Raw genomic sequence first — 10,475 nt, forward strand, 5'->3', positions numbered from 1 at the left:
CTAGGAGAGTTCACAGCAGGTATCTCTTTATCTGCAGACAGGATGTCCTTCAGGATAGAGAAGGCTCCTCTGTAGCTAGTTTGGTTATTAGTTTACAGATTTGTCAGAAGGGCTGATGACACAGACTCTAGGTTGGGCTTCCGGGAACAGTTCTTGAAGCCTTGATGCAGAAGTGGGCTGCCAAGAGAGTGGCTGCCTCTTTTGCAATCATGAAGCTACAGAGTCTAGAAGCTTCCCAGAGCTGTTGGCTCCAGAATCACCTCCTGCCTGCCTGGGGATGGGAGGGTGGTGAAGGGGAGGGCCCAGAATCCTAGGGAAGAGGCCCCTTAGGCAACCTACATCTTCATCTCCGTGCCCAACCATCCCCACAGCACCTGCCCATTGTGCCCTGTCTGACTGCTGCGTGGTTGTTGCCCCCACCCTCATGGCTTTAACCAGGATTCTGGGGGAGGTGGAGGAGGAAGGGCAGGTCTGGAGGCTTGTGAACAGGAAGACCTGAGAAAGGCCTACGACGCTCTGAGGAGGGACCCTTGGTGGAATTCTCTGGACCCTCATGGAGCCTGCTGTGCCGTCCTGCACAGCCTCACCCCCATGGAGAGGCTCTTTATTCATGCAATCTCCTTCTTCAAGGCAGCCATCTTGTCCACCACCCTGGGCACCTCCCAGATAGCTGTTCTCACCAGAACCAACCCAAATCTCTGAAAGCTGCAGAGCAGAGCCGCTGCTCCCTCTGGGGCCTCTTCTCCCGCTCCCTCTGTGCTGCCCAGGAGCCACCCAGGCCTTTCAAGGACTTCACTTGGCTCCTGTGGACTTTTTTTTTTTTTTTTTTTTTTTTTGGAATTTAAAAAAAAAAAAAAGAAAAAGAATACAGGAAAGGAAGAAAGAGGAAGAGGAAGAGGGAGAGAGAACAGGGGTGTTGCTTTATTGCCCGGGCTAGAATGCAGTCTAAAACTGGGTATGCCTGTAATTGTGTTTAATAATAGAGACATAAAAAAAAATGAGGGAATAAAATAATTAACAAGCAGCCAACCAATATTTCATTTAAACCTGTAAATACGTGTGATGTAGTACTGATAAGAGTGTATATTTTGTGTATTTAAAGTGGAGAGTTCTATGAATGTTAATTAAGTCTACTTGTTCCAGATCTGAGTTCAAGTCCTGGATATCGATGTTAACATTCTGTCTCATTGATCTATCTAATATTGATGTTAAAGTCTCCCGCTATTATTGTGTGGGGTCCAAGTCTCTTTGTAAGTCTTATATATCTGGGTATTTCTGTATTGGGTGCATATATGTTTAGGATCTTTAGCTCTTCTTGTTACATTGATCCTTTTATCTTTATGTAATATCTTTCTTTGCTTCTTTTGATCTTTGTTGCTTTGAAATCTATTTTATCAGCAAAAATTGCAACTCCTGCTTTCTATTTATTTATTTTAGCTCTCCATTTGGTTGGCAAATTTTTCTCCATCCCTTTGTTTTGAGTCTTTATGTATCCTTGCATGTGAGATGGATCTGGATGTAGCATACCAATGGGTCTTGGCTTTTTTGCCTGTCTGTGTCTTTGGATTGGGGGATTTAGTCAATTTAAATTTAAAATTAATAACAATATATGTGTGTTTGATACTGTCATTTAATGTTAGCTGGCTGTTTTGCCCATTAGTTGATGCAATTTCTTAAATATGTTGATGTTCTTTATTTTTTGGTATTTTTTTAGAAAGGCTGATACTAGTTGTTCCTTTCTATTTGTAGTGGTTCTTTCAGAAGCTCTTGTAAAGCAGGCCTGGTGGTGATGAAATCTCTGAGTGCTTGCTTGTTCACAAAAGATTTTATTTTTCCTTCGCTTATGAAGCTTAGTTTGGCTGGATGTAAAATTCTGGGTTGAAAGTTCTTTTCTTTAAGGATATTGAATATTGGCCCCCACTCTCTTCTGGCTTGTAGGGTTTCTACTGAGAGATCTGCTGTGAGTCTGATGGGCTTCCCTTTATGGGTAACCTGACCTTTCTCTCTGGCTGCCCTCAGTATTTTCTCTTTCATTTCAATCCTGGTGAATCTGGCAATTATGTGCCTTGAGGTTGGCCTTCTTGAGGAATATTTTTGTGGTGTTCTCTGTATTTCCTGGAGTTGAATATTGTCCTGCCTTGCTAGGTTGGGAAAGTTTTCCTGAATAATATCCTGAAGCGTATTTTCCAGCTTGGATTGATTCTCTTCGTCACATTCAGGTACACCTATCAAACGTAGATTAGGTCTTTTCACATAGTCCCATATTTCTTGGAGATTTTGCTCGTTCTTTTTTATCATTTTTTCTCTAATCTTGTCTTTTTGTTTTATTTCATGAAGTTGGTCTTCGACCTCTGATATCTTTTCTTCTACTTGATCAATTCGGCTGTTAAAACTTGTGCATAGTTCGCAAAATTCTCGTGTTGTATTTTTCAGCTCCATTAATTCACTTATATTCCTCTCTAAATTGTGTATTCTTGTTAACATTTCGTCAAACCTTTTTTCAAAGTTCTTAGTTTCTTTGCATTGGGTTAGAACAAGTTCTTTTAATTCCCAGAAGTTTCTTATCATCCACTTTTTAAAGCCAGCTTCTGCTAATGGAACACAGTCTTTCTCCATCAGGCCTTGTTCTGTTTCTGATGAGGAACTGTGATCCCCTGTAGAGGGAGAGGCATTCTGATTTTGGGTATTCTCAGCCTTTTTAGGCTGTTTTCTTCCCTTCGTTATAGATTTATCCATCTGTGGTCTTTATAATTACCGTCTTTATAGTTGGGTTTCTGAATGGACGTCCAACTTGTTGATTCCCGGCGCTAGAATCTGAGCAACCCACTGCTCCGGCCAAAACAGCGGCTTTAAGATTGATGGTGCTTTTCTGACTCTGCACCAAGAACCGCCACACCAAGGCAGCGGCAAAACCGCCTCACCGGCCTCAAGAGTCACGCTGGCGACAGGTGGGGCTCCTCCGCTGGGAATCTCCTGGTGTGTGAGCAACAAAAATTGATCTGAAAGTGTGTCGTCCTCTCGTTCTCTGCTCTTTCAGTGGGAGCTACAATCCCGAGCTGCTAGTGATCAGCCATCTTGGATCTCTCCGGCTCCTGTGGACTTACATCTTACCGTGGGCTCCTGAGGTCTCTGTCAGCCAAATACCTTCTCCTACTCCAAGCTGGGGCTTCCAAGCCTTTGTGTCACGTGCTGTTCCTTACCAGGAATGCCCTTGCCCTCTCCCTCCCCTCCTCGGAGCACCCGCAGCTGCTGGAACCTGCCTCCAGCCCTAATCGCACTAAGGACCCCGAGCTGCCGTGGTCGCCTGGCTATTCTTCCCCACTGCGGGAGGCAACTCAAGGCACCTCTGGCTCTAGTGGCTCAAAATGGACACAGCGCATGGGACACAGTGCATGGGACACAGTACATGCTTCAGAGCTGCTGGAAAATGAATGCACGCATTAGCATCCCACGGTGATGGCTCCCTCTCCACCCAAAAGCCCAGAAACCCTTGACGGCAGTGGGGTTTCTTGACTCTATAGCAGCAACATGGGGTGCCAGCTTTAAGCTTTCTGCCCATGGAGGTCCCCCATCAGAGAACGTCTATTAGGGGTGATCTTGTTTGTGGCTCACCAGAACCAACCCAAATCTCCGAAAGTTGCAGAAATGAGCATGAAACAGGGTGCTTGGATTGTTCTCTTGACTAACTTTTCCTGCTGGGGTTGTGCAGGGAAAATAAATGCACATGAAGAACATGTAGGCAAATCACAAATTCTGAGTCTCTGCTGATCTGTGAGTGTGTGTGTGGGTGTGCGTGAATGGGTAGGTGTGAATATGGGGGGTGGGTGAGTGTGTGGGTGTGAATGTGGGTGAATGTATGTGTGAGAGAGGGAGGGTCTATGTGTATGAACGTTTGTGTGTGGATGATGTGTGTGCAAATATGTGTGAGTGTGTGGATGACTGTGTGTGACTGGGTGGGTGGGTGTGAATGTGTGATGTGTATGTGAATATGTGGGTAAACATGTGGGTGTATGGGTGTGACTGTGTGGGCATGTGAGTGTGGCTGTGACAGAGGCAGGAGGCAGACAGCGGTGAGTCCCTGGTGAAACCCCACCTTCAAGCCAAAAACAGCCTGAAACCTGCAGCGCAGAGTGAAAACTTCTATTCCTGTTTGCCTGCTCTCTCCTGATTGGTTCTTTCTGAATAATGCCCTGGTTTTTTTTTTTGAATAATGCCTTTTAACCAATCAAACGTTGTTTCTGAATAGTACCTGCAGCCTGCCCTACCTCCATCCTGTGCTTATAAAGACCCCAGACTCAGTTGGTAGAGACGGAGGTGGCCTGACTTCAGGGGAGAGATGACCTGACTTTGGAAAAGAGACAAGCTGAATCCGGGAAGACAACCTGCCCTTCCCGTCCCCTCTCCAGGTCCCCTCTCCACTGAGAGTTGTTTCTGTCACTTAGTAAAATTCTCCACCTTTATCACCCTTCAACTGTCAGTATGACCTTATTCTTCTTGGGTGCTGCCCAAGAGCTCAGGATCCACTGATTGAAGGTACCCAGAGAGGCTGTCACACTGGCCCTTTGCCCTCACTGGCAGAGGGCAGCCACACCATGCAATGGAGCCAGGGGCCAACTGAGCTGCTAACATGCCACCATCCATCAGGCTGTGGTTGGTGGAACTAAGAGAGCTAATTAGCACACTAACACCTTCTCCGGGGCTTTGGAGTCATGGGCACCCTTGTCTAGGCCTGCTGCATTCCCCTTGAGCTGACAAACCTGGTCTCGCTGCAGGCCCCACGTGGAACTTGCTCCTGTGTTGGTGCTTGGAGTGGCCGGCTGCATCCCACACTCACTCACGTGCTCCCTCCTGCAAGGGGCTGAGCATGGTGGGCCAAGTAGACAGGGCACCCCTTCCATGAATATGGCAAAAGGGCTGAGAAAAATCCTGCATCAGTTGTGAATGTATGGGTGTGTGTGTGAGAGAGCGAGAGAGTATGTGTGGGAGTATTCACATCCCCATGGGGGGTTGTGAGTGTGTGTGTGTGTGTGTGTGTGTGTATAGCTTAACCTGGTTCCATCCCCCACACCACTTCATCCCTGGCCCTTGGGAGCACATCTGGAATCAAAATAGAAATTAACAGGAATAATAGGGTTGAACGTACCCATTTCTGTCCCCTGAAACCGACCACCACTACTTCAGAAACTGACATAGAAATGTTAAAATCCAGACAAAACTCTAGAGCAACAAACAGTCTTCAGACTGTTAGGCAAAATAAACATTATACAGGACCCATACATCCATGCACATAACTTCAAGGAGGATTCTTAGAAATTTGCCTTCCCCAGCTTGTCATACACTTAGATACATTCTACTTATTTCTCCCTTTTTTTTTTTTTTGTAATGCTGGTCACAGTCCATGAAATTGACTTCACCACCCACCCACGGATGGGTCCTTATCTAGCTGTTCAAGTCATCATCTTTGAGCATCTCCCCTCCCTAGGGCTTTGTGAGGGTGAATGCGAGTAGCCAGCTGTCCTGTGTGCTTGGTGGAGAAACAAGGGGAGAGGTGAGGTGCAGGGTGGGGAGATGAGAGGGTGTAGCTCCCTGAGTTGAGATGGCTGGCTCTTATAAAGGCATCAGCCCATGAAGACTTGACTGGCCGTAGCTGCCTCAAGAAAAGGGGAGATTGGCATTCTGCTGCCAGCCTGAGGGTCACAGCTTTATAGTCACATTGTAGGGAATTTCCCAAGGCATGGAGGATGCCCTCCCTCCCTTCATTCTTCCTCTCTTCCTCACTCCTTTAGTCTGTTCTCATGCTGTTAATAAAGACATATCTGAGACTGGGTAATTTACAAAGAAAAGAGGTTTAATTGACTCACAGTTTTGCCTGGCTTGTGAAGCCTCAGGAAACTTACAAGCATGGCAGATGGGGAAGCAAACACACCCTTCTTCACATTGCGGCAGGAGAGAGAATGAGAGCGAGTGAAGGGGGACGCCCCTTATAAAACCATCAGATCTTGTGAGAACTCACTATCACAAGAACAGTGTGGGGGAAACTGCCACATGATCCAATTAGCTCCTTCTGGTCCCGCCCTTGACATGTGGGGATCACTACAATTCAAGATGAGACTTTGGGTGAGTCACAGCCACATCACTCCCGTCACCTCTCGTCCTTCTCCTTCCCTCACTTCTTGAGGCCAGCAGCAATTTAGAGGCTCAGTCACTACCCAGGATCTGGCCAGAGGGCCTTCCTTTCTAGACCCTGACCCACCACCTGGCTCATAGCCCTGGATGAGCCCCATGCTTACCCTGGGGTGCTGGTCCTTGCTTCTGAGAGTCCTTGGGTGGCTGATGGCTATGGTGCTGGGCTGGAGGCCTGTGAGGGAAGAGCCTCGGAGGCCTGCTCATTGGTGGCTGGGTCATTAGTAATGGGGGTTGGGGAAGATGTGTAGATGTGGTGTTTGTTTTAATGCTTTCTAGAGCACAGCCCATCCCAAGTATATACTTTTCATTATATGATATCAACATTTGGCTTCGGCAATGGAAATGTCAACATTAATTATTTCCAAAGAGTCTTGATGGCTCTGGGAATAAATCAATATAAGTAATGTTTCCATAAACTCTGAATCATGCTCCTAATAGCATTATATCTATAGTTTTAATATTCAAAACAATTTTTCTTTGCATCTTAGCAATTAATTGTTGCCTGTGCTCATTTTTTGGGATCCTTATTGCTGTCAGCTCAGAGCCAGAGGCTGGGGAGGCGCAGTGACCACGTCCCTGGCACTGAAACCATTCCTAGCTCTCCTCGCCCAAGGAGTCAGGCTGGGTAGAATATCTCTTCCCCAACATAACCTCCCCTTTTGCTGTCAGCCCATTTAGAGTTTACTTACCCTTTGGCCTACTGTCTCCAAGATGCCTCTTCTGGCTGCCACACCTGGCAGTGTGGCAGAGTGTAGGGCAGGTGGGGCAGTGCAGGGAGCTGGGCTTGCCCAAGATATGCCACTCATCAGCTGTGTGACTCTGGACAACTGACAGGTGGCAGAGCAAGGATCATCGACCAGGCAGTGTTCTTATTTGCAGGTGACAGAGAATGACTCAGGTGGATATGAGCAGAAACAGAATTTATTAAAGGACACCAGGTAGCAAAGGGAATTGACCAGGAATAGCACCTGAAATTCCACTACCAAGTTGGTTCCAGAGGATGCCACTGGCACCCCGGAAAGGTCCTGGTCCCTGTGGTTTGCACAGCAGACAAGGCCAGACGTTGCGGAGCTGCTGGTTGCCGTTTTTGTAAAGCTGCTTTGGAAGACCAGACATGGTCACAGCCACCTCCATCACCAGAATGGGGGGGGGTTCCCTTCTCCAACGTGCTGCTTGAGGCCCGGGTGCTCCACGGGCGAGGGACACCTACCACAGCCAACCTGCAAAGGAGCATGAAAAAGTGAGTATCTGGCATTCTGCATTTCTGTAAAAGGAGGCAGACTTTCTGCTTCATACAGAGTGGGGAGGGGTCCCCAGACATAAGGAGAGTTCAGCTGCTGGGAGTCAAAAAGAAGGACAGACAGCCCCACTGAGGTCACAGGCCTCTCTCTATCTGGTTGCCAAAGATCTTCCACAGCTGTTGTGCTTAATGTCAACATTTTTCTCAGTAATGAGCTATACAAGTGCAGCTCCAAACACCTTTTCCTCCAATCCGACTTCTGCCCTGAGCTTCCACTTAGGATTCACTTTCCCCCGTCCGTAATCTACAGGGAGAATGCATCGAGGGTTCTGGTCCCCACGACAGTTGTATTTCTCTGTGTAAATAAATAACTGGGGCTGGGCATGGTGGCTCACACATGTAATTCGAGTGCTTTGGGAGGCTGCAGTTGGGGGAATCATTCGAGGTCAGGAGTTCGAAACCAGCCTGGGAAACACAGGAGTCCCCAGCTCCACAAAAAATACAAGCTGCAGTGAGCTATGATTGCACCACTGCACTCCAGCCTGGGCCACAGAGTCAAACTCTGTCTCAAAAAACAAAAATAAGAAACATGACATACTTGATATTTTGGGTTTAGAAATTGGTCTCTTGTGAGGCTACAGCCTATGAGGCAATGTTCCCAGGCCCAGGTTCTTCTGAGCTGCCAGCCATTTAGGTTCCCTTTTACCAAGGCTGGTTCCTGTGCGGATCCCGGCTGGCACCACCGTGACCATGAGCCGTTGGTCCCTTTGTTCATGCAACTGCAGGCTCTTCCTTAGTTACCATGCAGCAGAAGCAGAAATCAGAACGTGCAGACTGTGGATTCACTCACTGAAAGGTTTAAAATCCATTAAGGGGTTTATTGAAACATCAACCTTCACTTTAAAAAAATGAAATGTTCAGTTGGGACTCCGGGAAATTCCAGCACCCATGGCTCCTCGGTGCTACCGTGCTGAATGTTGGGCGCCTCCCAGCTCTGCACCATGGGATGGACGAACGAATGAATGAGTGAATAAGTGGATGAAGAGCCTGCCCTCCTAGCCCGAGACAGGGTTCCAACAGTCTGAGTGAGGAGAGGATTAAGGGGTAAATGAAACTTTTGAGCACAAGATGATTGCTCCTTTGCCGGGGCTAGGGCTGGGAGGCTAATCCAGGTAGGGGATGGATGGGATGATTTCCTGGTCCGTTTCTGGGAATTTTTTCTGAAGATGTCCAGAGATTTAAGACTGGAGTCAAACAAGGGGCACAGACACAGAATTGATTAAAGCAGCAGGCAGCGGGACTCTCCTGTCCCCTGCGTGCATTGCTTTCAAAGGCCTAACAAAGGCATCACATTATTTTTTCTTTATGAATGAAGAGAAAGGAAGGACATTTGAAAACTCCTTCTTCTTTTTTTTTTTTTTTTCAAATTTTGTGCCTTCTAACAAAGAAAGGATACAAGTATTTGTACTGTAGAGCTAGCTGTCCATTTGATTACTATACCCAGGGCAACCAATTTATATTATTCCTGAGCAAGATCTTTAGAGATTAACTTTCCATCCCATAGTTCATTAATCTCTGCCATCCAGGGTTCGGGTGAGTACGTTTGCTATGCTGGAGAATGTTTTTAAACTCCAAATTTATTCAAGCAGTTTCTTCTGACGGTTGCATTATTTCAAACTCGTCTGTTTCACTCCTGTTCCAGGTCTCCTTCTCTCCATCCCACCAGGCCAGCGTTTCTCCTCCGGGCAGCTACCAGCGAGGAGGGCCCACGGACTCAAAGACCCCACTGGAATCCCTGCAGGAGCCCCGCAGCATGAAGAGGGGCCGTGGGATGAGTGAGCCTGCACCCTGGAATGCCAGGCTTGTGCTGTTCTGTGACAACAGAGGGCAAGGGAGAGGGGAGAGGAAGGAGAGGGGCAGGGAGGCCACAAGGGGACGGCGGGAGGGAGAGAGAATGGAGGGGAGGTGGGCCGTGGCCAGCTGCGGGGCTCAGGAGGAGCCACAGGGCTGCCAGCATGTTTCTCTGTTCTAGAACTGGCCTGAAAAGGAAGTTACCTGGGGGTGGGGTCGGGAGAAGCTGGGAAGGGCTGGCAGCTGAGTGGGTCTTGGACACGGCCCTCGGCTCCTACCTTCGCCTCCCTCTGCGGGGAGAAGCTGCAGGGCGGCCAAGCGGTCCCGCTAGGGGCCGAATTCACTCCCCACTCATCAAGGCCTGGGTTGGAGGGACCACTGGAACAGTGCAAGAGGAGGAGCTGGAGGTGAGGGGCAGAGGGCCTGGCAGGTGGCCCAGAGCAGCAAGCAGGTGCTCCAAGAGAATGTCCTCATACCCTTCTGCTGGGGAGAGGGGCCTGGCTCCCTAGCACTCCCAGGCAAGGGCCATCTTCCTGTCCCTGGAGACCCTCTTGTTCTGGCCTAGGAAACTGCCCTCCCAGTGGTGGCCAGAAGTTGGCTTTTTCTTCCATTTCTACTTCCTTGCCGAAGCCACCGTCTCCACTGTCTGGTGTTCGCTGAACCAGGCATCCTGCTTTTGCTACGCTATCCCTGGGTTCTGGAGCAGCAGGAGTGTGACCCCGAGGCAGAAGGGAAGGCCTTCATGACCTTCAGCAAATCACACTTGCGCTGGGGACGCGGCTATCCTTCTGTAAAATGAGGGGAGTGGACCTCATCATCTCTGATTCCTTCCAGCTTTAGACTCTGTTTCTGTGGTGATGTTGGGGATTGCGCAGACCTAGCTTCCTTTATTTACAAGATGTGGAGACTAAGAAACCCGTAGAAGTGTGAAATATTGAGTATTAAGAGCACTCCCTCTCTGTCTTTTCTGGGATATACACTGTTACCCACCCTTCCAAGGGAGAAAGTGCCCTGGTTGAGGGAGCAGCGCCCATGTGCAGACACATCCCAGCCTGGGACCCAGGGCTGCCCGTGCCCATCCCCCCACAGCCCTGCTGCTCCCTCCTGCCTCGACTCCCTCCAGGGCTGTTGAGAGGAAGAAACAGATGCTCCATCTCCAGATGCCCTGCCCACAGGAAGGCCCAGGCAGATACTTGGG

This window comes from Sapajus apella, unplaced genomic scaffold, assembly GCF_009761245.1.
Source record: "Sapajus apella isolate SASKATOON/1434 unplaced genomic scaffold, GSC_monkey_1.0 scaffold83, whole genome shotgun sequence".
Classification (NCBI taxonomy): Eukaryota; Metazoa; Chordata; class Mammalia; order Primates; family Cebidae; genus Sapajus; species Sapajus apella.